The sequence below is a fragment of the Lathyrus oleraceus genome, chromosome 5, assembly GCF_024323335.1.
Source record: "Lathyrus oleraceus cultivar Zhongwan6 chromosome 5, CAAS_Psat_ZW6_1.0, whole genome shotgun sequence".
Taxonomy (NCBI): domain Eukaryota; kingdom Viridiplantae; phylum Streptophyta; class Magnoliopsida; order Fabales; family Fabaceae; genus Lathyrus; species Lathyrus oleraceus.
The window spans coordinates 92,818,595-92,839,715 of record NC_066583.1 but is presented as its reverse complement, the minus strand read 5'-3'; the positions used below and the strand labels follow the sequence as shown (position 1 = coordinate 92,839,715).

General features: G+C 36.6%; 2 pseudogenes; both read left to right on the top strand.

Annotated features, from left to right (window-relative positions):
• The first annotated feature begins 3,565 nt into the window (after positions 1-3,565).
• On the top strand, positions 3,566-8,797 carry LOC127078920 (protein BASIC PENTACYSTEINE6-like; annotated as a pseudogene).
• A 10,208-nt stretch (positions 8,798-19,005) lies between these two features.
• On the top strand, positions 19,006-19,910 carry LOC127078919 (protein BASIC PENTACYSTEINE6-like; annotated as a pseudogene).
• Positions 19,911-21,121: the final 1,211 nt, after the last annotated feature.

Genomic DNA, 21,121 nt, shown 5'->3' with positions numbered 1-21,121 from the left:
TATTGTTGAACTTGATTCCATTATCAGGTCATATATGAACCTGTTGTTCAAGCCATTCAGGTCATATGTGAACCTGTTGTTGAACTTTATTCCTTTGTCAGGTCATATATGAACCTGTATGTTTCAGTATTATCAGGTCATATATGAACATGTATGTTCAATACTATTCAGGTCATATATGAACCTGTTGTTGAGTTGTATTCCAGTATCAGGTCAAATATGAACCTGTCCCGAAGAGTCTTTCTCTATAATTGTTTCAATGTTGTCAGGTCATATATGAACCTGTTGTTGAGCTTTATTCCAGTATCAGGTCAAATATGAACCTGTCCTGAAGAGTCTTTCTCTATAATTGTTTCAATGTTATCAGGTCATATATGAACCTGTATGTTCAATACTATTCAAGGTCATATATGAACCTGTTGTTGAACTTTATTTCATTATCAGGTCATATATGAACCTGTTTGTTCAATACTATTCAGGTCATATATGAACCTTTTGTTGAGCTTTATTCCAGTGTCAGGTCATATATGAACCTGTTCTGAAGAGTCTCTCTCTACGATTATTTCAGTATTGTCAGGTCATATATGAACCTGCTGTTGAGCTTTCATTCCAGTATTACCAGGTCATATATGAACCTGTTGATACACCCTTCTTGAATTTTTTTGAGTTTGTTAGGTCATATCTGAACCTGCTGTCAGAACTTCTTGATATTCCCCAGCATTGTCAGGTCATATATGAACCTGTTGTTGTGTTTTATTCCAGTATTGTCAGGTCATATATGAACCTGTTGTAGCATTTTTTCTTTTCCTTGTTCGGGTTTAGTAGGTCATTTATGAACTTACTACCGAAATCTCTTGTGTTCTAAGTATCGTTTATCAAATTTCACTTTGAGTACTCCCCAGTGTGTGTCTGATTCTCCAGCAGGATTTGTTTTCCCCAGCGAAATTTGTTTTTTACCATTTGTCTGTCTCCCTGTGGGTCATCAGCATTCCCCACAGATTGGTCTGTCTAGTGGCGTCTCCTATTAAGGTTCCACCATATCCCTAGCAGATAAAAATTACAAAAAAGAATCATGCATCCATGCATATCATATCATGTCATATCATATCATATCACATCATGTCATAGGGATTCAGGATCAAAATCCGGGTCTTCTTAGTATTTAACCATCTCCCACTATGATCATATGAAGAGTGTCCTGCTTCATATTCTCTAGTTAAAGACGCTTAAATAGGGGCAACTGTCATACCCCGATTTTGATCCTGAATTTTTTTCATTTTTTCATTTTTCATTTGACACTTGGCCTAAAGTTCATTTGCATGCGTTCATGACCAAAGGCAACCGTCCATTCCCAAATCCATATTTTTTTTTTGATAAACATTGATTATTATCTAAGCTTTTTGATCATGGTGTTATTGATTATAAAATGGATTCTAATTATTTGACCTTTTAATTTTCAATTTGATTTTAATTTCAAATTAAGTCTAATTCCAAATTTCAATTTAATCTTAATTGTGTTTTTACTAATGATTCAAACTCTAATTGATTTTAATTTCCAAATAAATGTTAGAGTTGATATCAAAGTAATTTTAACAAATTATAGATTAATTTGATTTTAATTGGTTTTATTGGTTTTTGATTTTAAATTGACATTTTGATTAGTCTTGGATTATTTCTAAAAATCCATATCCATTTTATAACCAAACATCCATTTCATAAACCAAGATCTAACCATTATTATTACATTTCACAACATTTTCTTACAAGTTCATCATATTACAAGCTCCATTAACAAACCAAATTCCAAAGCACTCACAAGCATATAACCATACATTATCATGTAGCAGACCACACTTTTTTTTCATTACAAATCACGATTACAAGCAAAGCATCATCGCTAACAGCCCTGTCATAATTCACAGCCAAAACTAACCATTTAACATTCAAACATAACAATGCATCACATCCATATCCTACAACACTAGCTAGCAGCAGCTGAACCAACAATTCATTGCAGTTCATATCATATGGGAACCATTTTGCTTCTTTCAACTTACAGGAAAGGCATGTGTGCAGTATTAGAATCAGTTTTCTCTAGAATTTCAAGAGATATACTTCTGCTAGATGACATAGCTACAGATGAGACTTTACAGTTACAAAAACTAATCCATTTTATGCTGGAAAGCCTATCATCGTTATTTAAGGAGGATACAAAATACAAAGCTTTTAGGATAGATCTAACTTAATACATGATACGTAAAGCTTAAAACACTCTGGATGACCATCTTTTCGCGGAGCAAATGAACTTGATGCTACTACAGAAAATGCGGAGACCTACAACATTAATACAATTCAGCAGGTTTTGAATGATTCCGATCCACCTAGTCAGCTACATGTAGTGTTCTAAATCGAGCTCTTTACTTCAAGATAAGAGTTTGCTTCATATTTGAATACGTCCTCCGCCATGTCCATGATTTACAACTCGAGCCACAACCTGAATCCGCCCTTACTATTTGGTTGGTTAACTTCCATACAAAACCGAAAACTCCACAACAGCCTCTAAATTTCCAAGGCAATTGTTTAACCTGCACGGTATGAACAAAATCAATTGACATCAAGAAAACCAACCATCAACCAAAACCACAAATTGATAACCATTCAAGAGATTGAAAATGTTCTTCACAGGATTCCAATTCATCACGGAATCATTCCTGCAGTCAAATCAGCGCATGCTTTAGGGCGTGATGTGAGGATTGTGAGTGATGCAAATATGTTTTACGTTGAAACTATTTTGAAGTATTTGGGAATGATCGAATGCTTCACAGAGATTAACACTAATCCAGGTTATGTTAATCAACAAGGAAGGGTTAGAATTTCACCTTATCATGACTTCAACAAGAAAATCACATCGTTGTGCTAATCCATGCCCTCCAAACATGTGTAAGGGTTTAATCATTGATAGAATTCAAAACACAGTTAGTGAATTGGATAACAAAAGGTTCATCTACCTTGGTGATGGTACTGGTGATTACTGTCCTAGCTTGAGGCTTAGAGAAAGAGACTTTGTGATGCCAAGGAACTTACTGTCATTTTGAAGACTCTTGTCTACCTTGGTGATGGTATTGGGGATTGTGGAGAACTTCTTGTCTGCAAACCAGATTTAGATTGCATGAAGACTCTGCATTTTGATATAGAGTTGAATTGTAATTTTAGAAACCATGTCCAAATTCATCCAGAACTTATTGTTAAATGATAAACAGCCGGTAGATGATGTGCGGTGACATCAACAAGATACAACATTCAACTGTAAAATTCATATCCTGCAACAACAATCCAATACTATTAAGATCACAGGAAAATGGCAATACCCACAGAAACGTAAACCGGATAAAGAACCTGCTTAGAAGCAACTTTGCCATCTGGATGAAATCTTAACCATTCAACTGCCTTGTACTCCTCCATTATTGCTTCAGGAGATGATATTCCTGAGTTGCACCATAGGAAGCTTCTTCCCAAACAACTCATGCTAAAAGAAACTTCTGCGGTGGATAACACTCTAGTAGTCATGGATGATACTTTTGTAAATGGTACAAAAACTTCAGAGCAAATATATCAAGGTATTTTAGCTGAAAATTCACGAAATGGTCATAGCCAAATCCATGAAAATCAATTAAGTGCTTCTGGGTCGTTATCTCCAAATGATGCTCAAAACAAAGCCATGTGAAGAACAAAAGCTCCTCATGTTTTCACCGAATTCACTGCAGTAAAACATAAAGCAATTAGCCAAGGCAGTTAAAATTCGAAGAAAAAGCACAGGTTCAGATTACCGTTCCAAGAACAAGCATCAAACAGGACAATCCGAATTCTGAGCCCTGAAAGGAGTTCGTAGAGACGCCCCTTCTGGACCACCAAAGACCAAATTAAAACCCTAACTGCAGGATATAAAAGGAGGGAGGTGAGGACGGCAAGGGGGCGGACGAAAATCAGAGAAAAAGCCCTAAATCCCAAAATCTAAAAAACCCTAGAAGAGAAAAAAGGAGAAAGCGGCGAAGCGAGAGAAGTCCAAGAGAACGAACCTTAGCTCAGGCGTCGATTCTGAAGGAGCAAGAGGAGAGAGATCATCATACTTGTCCATTCGCCTCCAAGGTAGATTTCTCATCTCCTCATCGTTTCTTCCCCAAATCCACGGATGTTCGGTTTGTTTCACTTGTTGTTTAGGGTTCACGATTCTGGGGTAGTCGCTTGAAAGTGGTCGGCATTAGGAAATGCTTGAATCTCTATCTGTAAGCAGACTTCGTTTTGTTTTTTGAGTGTGAGAGATGACGAGCGATTTTGTGGATGAGGTTGAGAGAGAGTGATTGAGAGACGCGAGAGGTTGAGGGAACTGGAGGGAGTCTTCGTGGAGAAGACGAAGGATTTGTGTTCGTTGTCTTCTGTTCCAATTTCTTTTATCTTTTTTTTTAAGAAATAGTATTTAAAATATGATTAAAGACCATTTACCTTTGGTATTCCTTGGCATTAATTTAATTATTGGTATGTTGTTAGTGCACCTATTAATTTCTCTTTGGAAACCCAACAGCCAGGCGGCTAGGGTCACCATTTGGGATTCCCCTATTATTTTAATTAGTAGTCTAACAGACCATTTCATTTTAATTTTATTTTTTTTAATTTTGGTTTTAACCTATTCTGGTTTATATATCCAAGTTGTTATTGTAAATAATAACTAATCATGAGTGACCTAGTGGAGAGAGAGTAGTTTCAGTTGGTTTAGTGGAGTGGGTTCAATACTCGGGGACAACAAATCTTTGTGTTTGTTATGCTTACCATTTTATTTAATTTCTTTTTCTATATAGTATCTTGCTATTTTATTTTATTTTTATTATTAATTTAATATGGTTTGTATTTTTTTTAGATTTTGTTAGTGGTTGAATTTCCGATGTTTTTTATTCGATTAGTTGATTTTTGTGTGTTAACTAATTTAGTTGGGTTATTAGTACCCATATCTATACTTTTACACGTGTAAATAATCATACTCAAATTTGTTATGCTTACCATTTTATTTAATTTCTTTTTCTATATAGTATCTTGCTATTTTATTTTATTTTTATTATTAATTTAATTCGATTGTTATTTAATGGTTTGTATTTTTTTTAGATTTTGTTAGTGGTTGAATTTCCGATGTTTTTTATTTGATTAGTTGATTTTTGTGTGTTAATTAATTTAGTTGGGTTATTAGTACCCATATCTATACTTTTACACGTGTAAATAATCATACTCAAATTTCATTCGATTTCAAAATCAATTTCAACTTTCCTCGATTTCAAAATACATTCCAAAATTAAATGTGAATCATTTCAAGATCATTTCACAAATCAACATAATATTCAAACCCTTTTCTAAAGCGTGAAGAAAAAGATTATCCTGGAGGGAATATCCAGTTATAATCCCGAATATTAGGCTCAAGCTGTAAGAGCTTGCAAGCCATAAATATTCGTCTTCCCTTCCACACTCTAATATTCAAATCGTTTTCTAAATAAAGCGTGAAGAAAAAGATTATCCTGGAGGGAATATCCAGTTATAATCCCGAATATTAGGCTCAAGATGTAAGAGCTTGCAAGCCATAAATATTCGTCTTCCTTTCCACACTCTAAATATTCAAATCGTTTTCTAAATAAAGCGTGAAGAAAAAGATTATCCTGGAGGGAATATCCAGTTATAATCCCGAATATTAGGCTCAAGCTGTAAGAGCTTGCAAGCCATAAATATTCGTCTTCCCTCCAAAACATTCGTAAATATTCGAATCATTTTCTTAATAAAATTGGAAAGAAATAGACTGCCTGGGTGGAATGTCCAGACGTAGTCCCGAGTACTAGCCCTAAGCTGTAAGAGCTTGCAAGTCACAAGTATTCGTCTTTCAAACTCCAAAATACTTAATTCCTATCTTAACCTCTTTCAATAAAGACGGAAATGGAACATGGTGTATACCGTGCACTCCTGAGATTAAGATTCGAGGCGGATGCCTCGCCAATCTTAACTCTCGCCATCATCTAAAATTGTCAATGTGGTTTCTTCAAACCCTTTCTCAATCAAACCTAAAAATACTTAACCTCTATTAAACACTTTTGCCAATAAAGATGGAAATGGAACATGGTGTATACCGTGCACTCCTGAGGCTAGGATTCGAGATGTATATCTCACTCATCCAAGCTTTCGCCATCACTCAAAATACATCCGACCAATCAAACTCTTTTTCCCCGCCGTGCGACTAATCAAAGAACCTTTTTCATAAATAAAAGATATATTGTCTTAAGGTGATGTAAAACAATGTTTCGGCCACGATTGTTGAGTCGAGATAAGTGACGATTTTCTGAATGTAGATTTATAAATCCGTTCGATGTGTGGTATGCGTCCACTCCTCATCTGTTTTGGGTAAAACAATGTTTTCTTTGATTAATACAGTATATCTTTCGCTAAAATCGACCAACAAATAAACATTTTTCTACCCAGAACTACGTAAGCCTTGATTTCTCTTTTGAGATACGTAGGAGCAGAATTCATAAATCTTGTCAGGCCCACTAATAAAAAACTTAGGTTTAATCCTTCGTCAAAAATCCAAAAACATTCTCTTCTCATCCTTTCTTTCTTTCCTACCTAATAATTCGAAAAGCCTAATATTTCAACTAACACTAACGCACACAACTAACCTAATGGTTCCCGTTGAGTACCACGGACGTGAGGGATGCTAATACCTTTCCCTTGCGTAATCGACTCCCGAACCCTGATTTGGTTGCGACGACCAATAATCATTGTCATTTTGTCTTGGGTTTTATCGATATTTCCCCTTTCCTTTTTAGGAATAAATAAAGTTCGGTGGCGACTCTGTTCAGTCCATCATTGCGAGTGTGCGATCGCGCTTCGCTTTAAAGTCGTATCCCCATTTTTCGAGGTGCGACAACTATCATCCAACTTTTCCAGTTTGTATGCACTATGTGACAACTTTTCATATATTGTGTAAGGTTTTTCCCAGTTTGGGAGTAGCTTTCCTATACGGGTGGGTGTTACACACTCACTAAAAAACTTGAGAAGTCTCTCGTTATTTCATTTAAACCACCAAAAAATATTTTTTTAGGCCTAGCCAATTGGTTTGGGGAATGTCTTATTGATTGAAAGACTTTTTCTAATTGCCTAATAGATTAGATCAGCATGGTAGAGTCTAAAATTGATTAGGAAGGTGTTATACCCCGATTTTGGTCCTGAATTTTTTTCATTTTTTCATTTTTTATTTGGCACATGGCCTAAAGTTCATTTGCATACATTCATGACCAAAGGCAACCGTTCATTCCCAAATCCATATTTTTTTTATCAACATTGGTCATTATCTAGTTTTTTTTTATCATGGTGTTTTTTGATTATAAAATGGATTCTAATTATTTGACTTTTTAATTTTCAATTTGATTTTAATTTCAAATTAAGTCTAATTCCAAATTTCAATTTAATCTTAATTGTGTTTTTTACTAATGATTCAAACTCTAATTGATTTTAATTTCCAAATAAATGTTAGAATTCATATCAAAGTAATTTTAACAAATTATAGATTAATTTGATTTTAATTGATTTTTTTGGTTTTTTTGATTTTAAATTGACATTTAGATTAGTCTTGGATTATTTCTAAAATCCATATCCATTTTTATAACCAAATATCCATTTCCATAAACCAAGTTACAACCATTCTTATTACATTTTTACAAACACTTCAACCAAGCTCAAATTACAATCACAAATTCATTTCAAAATTCCATACCATTTAACCAAATTCAAATCAAACCAAGTTTCAACCAAATTTTCATTCATTCATTAATACCATACATTCAAGATCATATTCAACCATACATTCATATCTAGGTCATTACATAACCATGAACCAAATTGCAACATACATATCTACATAAACCATGACATTACACAAGCATTACAACATTTCCATGAATTACAAAGTCATGTTCCAAATTACATTTCACAACATTTTCTTACAAGTCCGTACATTACAATATCAAAGTCCACAACAACCCTTCAGTTTCGAGAAAACACTTTGGCTAATGGCAGTATGTCATCATGCCCTCCAGGATGTCAAATTTCACGGGGAGTTAAGTATATACATCATCTTCTGCAACAGGTAAACCATTTACCTACTATGGGGGATTCTTCTTACGACACGCGTCCCAGAATCACCTATTCCTTCAGAGGTTGGGAAACCACCTAGGCGGGCCAAACGACAAAAGGAAAGTAAGTTTGTTTCACCCAACAAGAAGACTCCATAAACTACTAGAAAGGTCAAGAAGGAGGTTGAAGATTTAAACAAGACAATGATTACCAACAACAAAGCACTTGAATGGAAGAGTAGTCAGGAAATTATAAACGAAAGTGATGAACTTACCAAGCAGTTAGCGGTCTCAAAGGCTGATTGGAAACCCCAGGACTTGGCACTGAATCAAGTTGCATACAACGATTCAACCACGCCAGCACCAGTGTGCTCTTGCACCGGCATTCTTAGACAGTGCTACAAATGGGGTAATGGAGGTTGGCAATCTGCTTGTTGTACAACCACTTTTCGGTGTATCCTCTTCCAGCAGTGCCCAACAAAAGGCATGCACGAGTAGGCGGTAGGAAAATGAGTGGAAGTGCTTTTAATAAGCTGCTTAGCCAGCTTGCAGCTGAAGGACATGATCTCTCACACCCAGTTGACCTTAAAGACCATTGGGCCAAGCATGGTACAGATCAATATATCATAATAAAGTAGATCACCCGATGTTTTTCTTTGAGAGAAGCAGTAAGACGGTTAGCATATCATTGTCTCTTTCAACTGAGTCGCCCGCGAATATGATTGTGAACCTGCAGAACAACAATTGACGGCATTAAAGAACTATGACAGGCAAAAACAGCAAAAGCAACTCTGTTACCACAAGGAACATCTTCAACATTCCAGCCTGCATTACCGTCCAAGTAAAAAGTCCACAAGCTAAACAAACATGCCCTATAGTTTGTTTTGAGGAATCAGACCTGCAACCAGAGGATTGAACCAAGTGATTTATAAAGGGACTTACAAATAAACACAAAAGGCCAAATTCCATAAGTCCATACAATGCAGTAACACTTCAAGCAGTTTAGCAACAAGTCAAATAGTCTGCACATAAAAAGAGAGAAAAACAAAAAGAATACTTCACTTTCAAAAATCTTCAATCAACATATAACTGACCCAACTCTCTCATAAACAGAACTTGGATCATTCAATTCGGTCCTGAATACTTCAAATACCTTTCCGAATCCATAGGAACAGGAAGTCCAACATGAGGCAAAGATTCTCGGCATATACCGGGTTATTTCAAAGTACCTGCTATGATGCTAAAGATGTATTCGACGGATTTGAATTCCAACGCAATAGGAAACAAGTTGTCAGAGCATCTAACAGCATTCGGATAGAACATTGTCGATACATCCTATGTTGTTACCTGCAAAGCATAACAAGAAAATTCAAGACCATGTTACATTTTGATTGAAACCATGCTTTAAGTGATTAGGCAAGACAAGCTTGGAAGTTTCCATTACCAATGAAAGTAATCAATCGCTTCCCGGGTACCGCTTGTGCATAGCCAAGAGTTGCACCAACAGACTATCCAATTGAGCCATATTCCATTTGGAACTCGTACCTGTCACCAAAATTCTATCAACAGCTACACTGAAACCAGAAAATTCATTTTGCAAGAGATGTTCTTGTTGTATATGCCGTGGTTATGACAATAACAAGGATCCTAGTCTGTGGTTGACCTGCACCTCTGATAAACCGAACAAAGAGTCATGTGGAATGTCGCGTCATTTGCAATATGCTTTGAGCAATCAAGTGTCGTGCATTCTGAAGGGAAGTCACGATTTAACTTTGGATGGAAAACTTCTGTTGTGTTTCCTGTGAAAAAATAAATGAATTAATGAGGACATGAAGAAAGCAATTATTGGTTGCCAAAGAAGCAAGAAGAGTGGATATACTCTCTGTACGAATTTCCTTAGCCCATAGAATTCTCACAGGAACCAAAGTATACACAGAAATGCATAAGATCATAGAAAAGATTCAAATTGGAAAAAACTCACACCTTCAACTGAGTACTCTTGCAAGGCCTCTATATTAAGTAACACGGGGATTTTGGGTGCAGCAGAAGCTAAAGGGACGACGCCTTGTGAACCACCATCAAAGCTTGTTACAAATTGAAAACCGTTCTTCAACTCTGAACGTATATGCACAAGGACTTGCACTCGCCGTAAAGCGACGTCGAACCTTAAAGTCACAAGATTTCACTGCAGTAAAAGCAAGGTAGATTAGCCTAAGGCAGTTAAAGTTCAAAAATCCCAAAATGGAATGGAGACAAAGTAGAAGAAAAAAGCATAGGTTCAGGTTACCTTTTCCAAATCCAAGCATCAAAAAGACCAATACAAACTGAGTCAACCGAAAGGATGTTGACAGATACATGTTTCAATCCACCATATAACAACCCTAAACCCTAATCTACAAAATATAAAAAGGGAGGTGAGACGAAAAATAGAGGAGGCGGACAAGAGACTGAAAAACCCTAACTTCGAAAACACCATAAAACCCTAATCCCACAATCAAAACAAACCTGGATTGAAGAGGTGAAGAGGGAGGATTTAACCTTCACCGTCGTTGTCGTCACCGCCGAAGGTGAGATTTTTTACTCGACTCTCTTTTGAAACCATAGATTTGTGCACTTCTTGGGTAGTGTTGTGAGCGATTGTGAGAGAGCAACTGAGAGGTGATGAGCGAAGGTTGAGGACACGCGATTGAGAGAGCAAAAGATGGACACGCGATTGAGAGAGCGAAAGATGGAGCGAGCGATTGTGAGAGAGCAAGAGGCACGCGATTGAGAGAGGTGTGAGATAGAGAGATTTTGAGAGCGAAATCGATTGAGAGGAAGACGACTGAGTTCTGAATCTTTAATTTGCATCTTCACTCTTTCTTTTCTTTTTTATTTGCTCTTTCTTAAACAGACCATTAAATTCATTTAAGTGACCATTTAGTTTCCCTTACCGTTGGTCATTAACTTTGGCCTATGGGTATTAGTAACATATTCATGTTTATCTCCACTGATTAATTTTTCTTTTGAAAACTCAACAGCTAGGCGGCTATGGTTGTGTTTTATATTCCTCCATCATTTAGTTAAGTGGTCCATTAACAGTAGCCCATATCATTTTAATTAATTTGTTTTCTAAACTACCTTCAGCTAGTTCTGTTTATATACCCAAGTTGTCATTGTAAATAATAACTAATCATAAATGGCATAGTGGAGAGAGAGTACTTTCATTGCCTTTAGTGGAGTGGGTTTGATACTTGTGGATAGAAAATCTTTATGTTTCTATTTGTTATGCTTACCATTTTATTTAATTTTGTATATAACTTCTACTATTTATTTTATTTTAAATTTTTATCAATTTAATTTAATCAATATTTAGTTGTTTGTATCTTTAAATGTTTACCTTTTAGATTTAATTAATGGTTGAATTTCCGATATTTTTTATTCGATTAGTCGATTTTTGTGTATTAACTAATTTAGTTAGGTTATTAGTACCTATATCCATACTTTTACACGTGTAAATAATCATACTCAAATTTCATTCGATTTCAAAATCAATTTCAACTTTCCTCAATTTCAAAATACATTCCAAAAATAAATGTGAATCATTTCAAGATCATTTCACAAATCAAACATAATATTCAAACCCTTTTCTAAAATGTGAAGAAAAATATTATCCTGGATGGAATATCCAGTTATAATCTCGAATATTAGGCTCAAGCTGTAAGAGCTTGCAAGCCGTAAATATTCGTCTTCTCTTCCACGCTCCAATATTCAAATCGTTTTCTAAATAAAACGTGAAGAAAAAGATTATCCTGGATGGAATATCCAGTTATAATCCTGAATATTAGGTTCAAGCTTTAAGAGCTTGCAAGCCATAAATATTCGTCTTCCTTCCAAAACATTCGTACATATACGAATCATTTTCTTAACAATATTGGAAAGAAACAGACTGCCTGGGTGGAATGTCCAGACGTAGTCCCGAGTACTAGACCCAAGCTGTAAGAGCTTGCAAGTCATAAGTGCTCGTCTTTCAAACTCCAAAATACTTAATTTCTATCTTAACCTCTTTCAATAAATATGGAAATGGAACATGGTGTATACCGTGCACTCCTGAGATTAAGATTTGAGGCGGATGCCTCGCCTATCTTAGCTCTCGCCATCGTCTAAAATTGTCAATGCGGTTTCTTCAAACCCTTTCTCAATCAAACCTAAAAATACTTAATCTCTATTAAATACTTTTGCCAATGAAGATGGAAATGGAACATGGTGTATACCGTGCACTCCTGAGGCCAGGATTCGAGATGTATATCTCGCTCATCCAAGCTCTCGCCACCACTCAAAATACATCCAACCAATCAAACTCTTTTTCGCCGTCGTGCGACTAATCAAAAACCTTTTCATAAACGAAAGGTATCTTATCTTAAGTGATACAAAACAATGTTTCGGCCACGATTATTGAGTCGAGATAAGTGACGTTTTTCCGAATGTAGATTTATAAATCTGTTCGATGTGTGGTGTGCGTCCACTCCTCATCTGTTTTGGGTAAAATAATGTTTTTCATCGATTAATACAATATAGCTTTCGCTAAAATCGACCAACAAACAAACATTTTTCTATCCAGAACTACGTAAGCCTTGATTTCTCTTTTGAGATACGTAGGAGCAGGATTTTTAAATCTTGTGAGGCCCACCAATAAAAAAACTTAGGTTTAGTCCTTCGTCAAAAATCCAAAAACATTCTCTTCTCATCCTTTCTTTCTTTCCCACCTAATAATTCGAAAAGCCTAACATTTCAATTAACACTAACGCATACAACTAACCTAAATGTTCCAGTTGAGTACCACGGACGTGAGGGGTGCTAATACCTTCCCCTTGCGTAATCGACTCCCGAACCCTGATATTGGTTGCGATGACCATATCTTATCCTTTCTTTTAGAGGTTTTATCGATATTTCCCCTTTCCTTTTTAGGAATAAATAAAGTTCGGAGGCGGTTCTGTTTAGTCCATCATTGCGAGCGTGCGATTGCGCTTCGCTTAAAGTCGTATCCCCATTTTTCGAGGTGCGACAGATGGCGACTCTGCTGGGGACTATAATCCCTAAGTGAGTCAAGCCTAGTTAGGTCGTTTGTGTGCCTTTGTTTGTTTACCTATGTGGCTTTTCTTTATTGTTTTTACTATCTCTATTGTCATATTGATATGAATCTGTTGTATTGGTTCGATTATGGTTTGGTACGTGGATACTCTGATTGTAAACCTTGTGGGAAAGACTTTTTACCCAAGTCTCGAGTAAAAACATAAGATAGGACGAGGTTGAGTAGTGCGGGTCCGCGAGATGTATTTCTCGTTAGGTCGGTACGAGAACCTTACTTAGAGTAGATTCTTGAGAGGATGTTGACGCTCGGCAAGTAACTTGCTGTAAGCTTTGATATTTTCTTTAGGATCCATGACTCTGAGAACCATTTGTAGAACCTTAGTTCTTTGTCCAACTAGGAAAGATGGTTGCGTAGTGTGGGTCCGCGAGATGAATTTCTCGTTGGATCGATGCCAGAACCTCACTTAGAGTAGATTCTTTGGATGGAGTTGATACCCGGCAAGTAAGTTGTCGCAGGTAGCAAACAGTCTAATGTATCCATGACTCTAGGAACCTTTGTAACCCTAGATCATACTCGGTGAGAACCTATTCTTGGAGAGCAATCTTATTCATCAGTACCACAGACTTTTGAACCCGTGTATTGAAAAAAACAAATATGCATGGCTTGCATAGCATTCATTCACATTTCATTGCATCTGCATCTCATCATAACGCATGTCATTTTCCAGACAAAATACAAAAAAAAACTCATCCATCCTTTGTCCGTGATCAGCAAAGTGATTCTCAACACGCGTTAGAACAAAGAACCATGTCTCAGGAGATGATGGACGAGCTAAGAAAAAGCCAAGAAGCACTGAAGGAGGAACTTAATCTTTTGAAGAGCCAAATGAGATGGGTCTTGGAAACCCTGCAAGTCTTGTTGAGAAAAGAGGGTCACCCAATATACACTGCTGTAACAAAGGGAGTTGCTACCCCACATCCATCTGGTGTTACCCCAAGTCAAGGGAAATTCTATGTGGCAACTCCTCGTCTACCGGCATATGACCTTCCCTCAAGACGTAATCATCAACATCCTCTGGCTATTCCTCCTCAAAATCACCGAAGTCAGGTTCAGAATAAAAATTAGAATCAGAACAAGAGGAACAAAAATCACGATGACCCAATTCCGGTGCCATATAGCAAGCTCTACCCACAGCTGATCCAGAATGCTTTGGTGACCCCTCGAGCTCTCACACCTGTGTCACCATACCTGCCATGGTACAATCCAAATGCAACATGTGAATTCCATAAAGGGGCAGTGGGACATGACCTAGATTCTTGCTTAGCGCTGAAAGCCTTGGTACGAGAGCTGATTAACAAAAAGAGCTTAGTCTTTGAAGAAGATCACCCGAAGATCAAGTGCCAATACCATAATGGAGCAATGGGGCACTCCATCAAGGAATGCAAGAGTTTTAAGCTCAAGTTGTAAATATTGATTGACATAAGGTCACCAACACTCAAGGAGGAAGGCTCAGGTACATATACCTTGATTTCTGGGCCAAGTAATGAGAAAGGGAAAGGACCCTTGAAACCCCTCAAGGTTTTGTTCCACAAGGAAGATGTCAGGGATGTGGCTAATGAGCTATCATTGTTTCCTGGTAAGAGCATTGAGATACCGCCTTGGATTTCCAATGTCACGACCCATACCAATGAAAGAAAAGGAGAAGTGAGTAGTGGATTCAAGAAGGTTGCGTTCAACGATGAGATTGAAGGAAAAGAATTTGAAGATCATCATGCCAATGTCAAAAAGCTTGTTGATCCCAACCTTCAAGTTTGAAGAAGTCAATTCCCTAGAGCTGGCAATCATTTGGTTGTTTCAGCATTTCTTTTGTAGTTTCTTTGCATGTTGATTGTTAATTGCTTTTAAGCATTGTTGTTTTCTTTGAATTGGTAAGATTAATGAAATGTTTATGCATCTTTTGAATTAATCCATTCGTATTCACTCGTTTTTCCTTCATGTTAAAAACAAAAATACTCCTCTCATTCACTTTTGTTTATCAAACCGTTGTGTTAACAAAGATTGGAAGGAGGATGATGAAAATGAAACACCTGAAATTGTTGTGGTATGATTTTGAGTAAAACCTTGTCGAGGATGTAAGGCATTATTTCAAATCCCTAAACACTGGAGTGATAAGGAGTTAATCCCTAGACAACCACTTTGAGCCTATAAGTTGGTGTTTATTTCGGATCTAAAACCCTTAATCTTAACCTGGGGAAGGGTAGTTATGTTCAGATAGTTTGATCATGCATTCGATCTTTCAAAAAAATCGTCCATATGTACACCCTCCAATTAGGTTCAACCACATGTTATCCTTCGCGCACATGTTGAAGTGTCGAAGAAGCTAAGAAAAGCTAAAATTAGTGTTGGTTGATCCTTATCCACCAATAATGTGGCAGTCAACACCTTAAAAAAATAAAAATAAAAAGCCCGCGAAGTCAAATACCACAAAATGACTTAGGCAAAAGTCAGGGCATCCCGATGGATCGAAAGCTTCAAAGAAACGGTCCAGGCAAAATCAGGGATAAAGAAAATCAATTAAAAGAGGTCACTAAATCCTCAACAAAAACAAAATAAGGTGACTTCCATTCAAGGAAATCTATCTTGAACCCTCATCTTTACCATCACACCTTCGAACCCTCTTGGAAGTCGAATGCGTGTATCGAATTAGCTGAACATAGGAACTGGAGATCATCAAGAAGAAGGGGTGGATAAAAATAAATTTTGAGCCTTATATCCTTTTTGTTTCAAAAAAACCGTGAACCAGACCACGTTACAACCCTTAAAAGACCTAATTGAGACAGGGTTTATTTTGAAAGCATACTATAACAAGGTTGTGTTAACTTGACTCCAAACGATTTTTGTTAATCATTTGATGGCACCAACTTGCGTACTGTGAGTGATTAGATCATCATTGTGTTCTTATCAATGAATCGTTCACTGTATTTCACCCATTCCTATCAATAAACTTTGATTTCAAATTTTTGCATAAGCATGGAATTAAAATTACCATTTTTGAATGCACAATCTTATTTGCGAGTCAACACTTAGCATCAAGAAATTCCAACAATATGCAGTTGAGGAAATTGATAAAGTGAAAGAAGTCCAAACAGGGGAAATCACTTTGAACATCAGTTAATTCGAGCTAATCACCCTAAGGGTCATCTCGCCAAGAGTAATTTGCTTCAAGACTTAGACCGGGGCAAGCCACCCCAGAGCTCAATGAGTCCAACTATCCAAAGGACAATTAATCAAGAGTCTACCATTCCAACATTTGGTTAGTCAAGTTCGGACCATTGCAAGTTTCAAACACTTGGGGCAAGCCATCTCGAGGTAGTCTCATGGCAAGTTGTTTCCAAACTCACTTTCAAGGTGAACATATTTCCAAAGACCTAACAGATTGGGGCAAGATGAGCCACAGAGGGGAAGAACCTCTTTCTTCATGCTTTCAAACTGCTCAAACAAATTCTGCCATACGTCAACAACTTTTGAGTTTAAGATGACTGCCCGTAAATTATGCTAGCATGATTCATTAATCCTCTAAAAGGATCCATTTGGCTAAGTTGTAGCCGTCAAGCTGGATAGAATTCTCCTTTGACAACATCTATCATAAATATTTGGTTGAGTTCTTGGTGTTGAGGAATCAGAATCTCTGTAAACAGTCCCTACAAACTCCCAGTCTGCCTATGGTCAGCATTTCATATCATGATCATTCATATATCATGCATAAAAAAAATCCAAATCATGCATAGCCGAAATGTACTTCGTGCTCATTTTGCATTGACCTAGGTCTTGTTGTTGATCCTATATCCTTTGACCTCTAATTCCAGTTTGTATTTGGTGCCCTTAAACCAATATCCGGTTTTCGCAGTCATTTTCAAATCCAATTGTTGTTCAGTGCTATTCAAGTCATACATGAACCTGTTATTGAACTTTATTCCATTGTCAGGTCATATATGAACCTGTTGTTCAAGTGCTATTCAGGTCATATATGAACCTGTTATTGAACTTTATTCCATTGTCAGGTTATATATGAACCTGTTGTTCAATACTATTCAGGTCATATATGAACCTGCTGTTGAGCTTTATTCCATTGTCAGGTCATATATGAACCTGTTGTTCAATACTATTCAGGTCACATATGAACCTGTTGTTGAGCTTTTATTCCATTGTCAGGTCATATATGAACCTGTTGTTCAATACTATTCAGGTCATATATGAACCTGTTGTTGAACCTTATTCCAGTGTCAGGTCATATATGAACCTGTTCTGAAGAGTTTTTCTCTATGATTGTTTCAGTGTTGTCAGGTCATATATTAACCTGTTGTTGAGCTTTCATTCCAGTATTACCAGGTCATATATGAACCTGTTGATACACTCTTCTTGTATTTTTCTGAGTTTGTTAGGTCATATCCGAACCTGCTGTCAGAACTTCTTGATATTCCCCAGCATTGTCAGGTCATATATGAACCTGTTGTTGTGCTTTATGCCAGTATTGTCAGGTCATATATGAACCTGTGGTAGCATTTTTTCCTTTATTCGGGTTTAGTAAGTCATATGTGAACTTACTACCGAAATCCCTTGTATTCTAAGTATCGTTTATCAAATTTCACTTTGAGTACTCCCCAGTGTGTGTCTGATTCTCCAGCAGGTTCATTTTCCCCAGCAAAGTTGTTTTTTACCATTTGTCTGTCTCCCTGTGGGTCATCAGCATTCCCCACAGATTGGTCTGCCTAGTAGCATCTCCTGTTAAGGGTTCACCATATCCCTAGCAGATAAAAATTACAAAAAAATAGAATCTCGCATCAGCACATATCATGTCATGTCATATCATATCATATCATATCATATCATATCATATCATATCATATCATATCATATCATATCATATCATATCATATCATATCATATCATATCATATCATATCATGTCATATCATATCATGTCATAAGGATTCAGGATCAAAATCCGGGTCTTATTAGTATTTAACCATCTCCCACTATGATCATATGAAGAGTGTCCTGCTTCATATTCTCTAGTTGAAGACGCTTAAATAGGGGCAACTGTCATACCCCGATTTTGGTCCTGAATTTTTTTCATTTTTTCATTTTTTATTTGGCACATGGCCTAAAGTTCATTTGCATACATTCATGACCAAATCCATTCCCAAATCCATATTTTTTTTATCAACATTGGTCATTATCTAGTTTTTTTTATCATGGTGTTTTTTTATTATAAAATGGATTCTAATTATTTGACTTTTTAATTTTCAATTTGATTTTAATTTCAAATTAAGTCTAATTCCAAATTTCAATTTAATCTTAATTGTGTTTTTTACTAATGATTCAAACTCTAATTAATTTTAATTTCCAAATAAATGTTAGAATTGATATCAAAGTAATTTTAACAAATTATAGATTAATTTGATTTTAATTGGTTTTATTGGTTTTTTTGATTTTAAATTGACATTTAGATTAGTCTTGGATTATTTCTAAAATCCATATCCATTTTTATAATCAAATATCCATTTCCATAAACCAAGTTACAACCATTCATATTACATTATTACAAACACTTCAACCAAGTTCAACTTACAATCACAAATTCATTTCAAAATTCCATACCATTTAACCAAATTCAAATCAAATCAAGTTTCAACCAAATTTTCATTCATTCATTAATACCATACATTCAAGATCATATTCAACCATACATTCATATCTAGGCCATTACATAACCATGAACCAAATTGCAACATACGTATCTACATAAACCATGACATTACACAAGCATTACAACATTTCCATGAATTACAAAGTCATGTTCCAAATTACATTTCACAACATTTTCTTACAAGTCCATACATTACAATATCAAAGTCCACAACAACCCTTCAGTTTCGAGAAAACACTTTGGCTAATGGCAGTATGTCATCATGCCCTCCAGGATGTCAAATTTCACGGGGAGTTAAGTATATACATCATCTTCCGCAACAGGTAAACCATTTGCCTACTATGGGGGATTCTTCTTACGGCACGTGTGAATTTCCCACATCCAATGCATTCCCAGAATCACCTATTCCTTTAGAGGTTTGGAAACCACCTAGGCGGGCCAAACGACCAAAGGAAAGTAAGTCTGTTTCACCCAACAAGAAGACTCCATAAACTACTATAAAGGTCAAGAAGGAGGTTGAAGATTTAAACAAGACAATGATTGCCAACAACAAAGCACTTGAATGGAAGAGTAGTCAGGAAATTATAAACGAAAGGGATGAACTTACCAAGCAGTTAGCAGTCTCAAAGGCTGATTGGAAACCCCAGGACTTGGCACTGAATCAAGTTGCATACGACGATTCAACCACGCCAGCACCAGTGTGCTCTTGCACCGGCATTCTCAGACAGTGCTACAAATGGGGTAATGGAGGTTGGCAATCTGCTTGTTGTACAACCACTTTATCGGTGTATCCTCTTCCAGCAGTGCCCAACAAAAGGCATACACGAGTAGGCAGTAGGAAAATGAGTGGAAGTGCTTTTAATAAGCTGCTTAGCCGGCTTGCAGCTGAAGGACATGATCTCTCACACCCAGTTGACCTTAAAGACCATTGGGCCAAGCATGGTACTGATCGATATATCATAATGAAGTAGATCACCCGATGTTTTTCTTTGAGAGAAGCAGTAAGACGGTTAGCATATCATTGTCTCTTTCAACTGAGTCGCCCGCGAATATGATTGTTTACCTGCAGAACAATAATTGACGGCATTAAAGAACTATGACAGGCAAAAACAGCAAAAGCAACTCTGTTACCACAAGGAACATCTTCAACATTCCAGCCTGCATTACCGTCCAAGTAAAAAGTCCACAAGCTAAACAAACATGCCCTATAGTTTGTTTTGAGGAATCAGACCTGCAACCAGAGGATTGAACCAAGTGATTTATAAAGGGACTTACAAATAAACACAAAAGGCCAAATTCCATAAGTCCATACAATGCAGTAACACTTCAAGCAGTTTAGCAACAAGTCAAATAGTCTGCACATAAAAAGAGAAAAAACAAAAAGAAGACTTCACTTTCAAAAATCTTCAATCAACATATAACTGACCCAACTCTCTCATAAACAGAACTTGGATCATTCAATTCGGTCCTGAATACTTCAAATACCTTTCCGAATCCATAGGAACAGGAAGTCCAACATGAGGCAAAGATTCTCGGCATATACCAGGTTATTTCAAAGTACCTGCTATGATGCTAAAGATGTATTCGACGGATTTGAATTCCAACGCAATAGGAAACAAGTTGTCCAAGCATCTAACAGCATTCGGACAGAACATTGTCGATACATCCTATGTTGTTACCTGCAAAGCATAACAAGAAAATTCAAGACCATGTTACATTTTGATTGAAACCATGCTTTAAGTGATTAGGCAAGACAAGCTTGGAAGTTTCCATTACCAATGAAAGTAATCAATCGCTTCCCGGGTACCGCTTGTGCATAGCCAAGAGTTGCACCAACGGACTATCCAATTGAGCCATATTCCATTTGGAACTCATACATGTCACCAAAATTCTATCAGCAGCTACACTGAAACTAGAAAATTCATTTTGCAAGAGATGTTCTTGTTGTATATGTCGTGGTTATGATAATAACAAGGATCCTAGTCTGTGGTTGACCTGCACCTCTGATAAACCGAACAAAGAGTCATGTGGAATGTCGCGTCATTTGCAATATGCTTTGAGCAATCAAGTGTCGTGCATTCTGAAGGGAAGTCACGCTTTAACTTTGGATGGAAAACTTCTGTTGTGTTTCCTGTGAAAAAATAAATGAATTAATGAGGACATGAAGAAAGCAATTATTGGT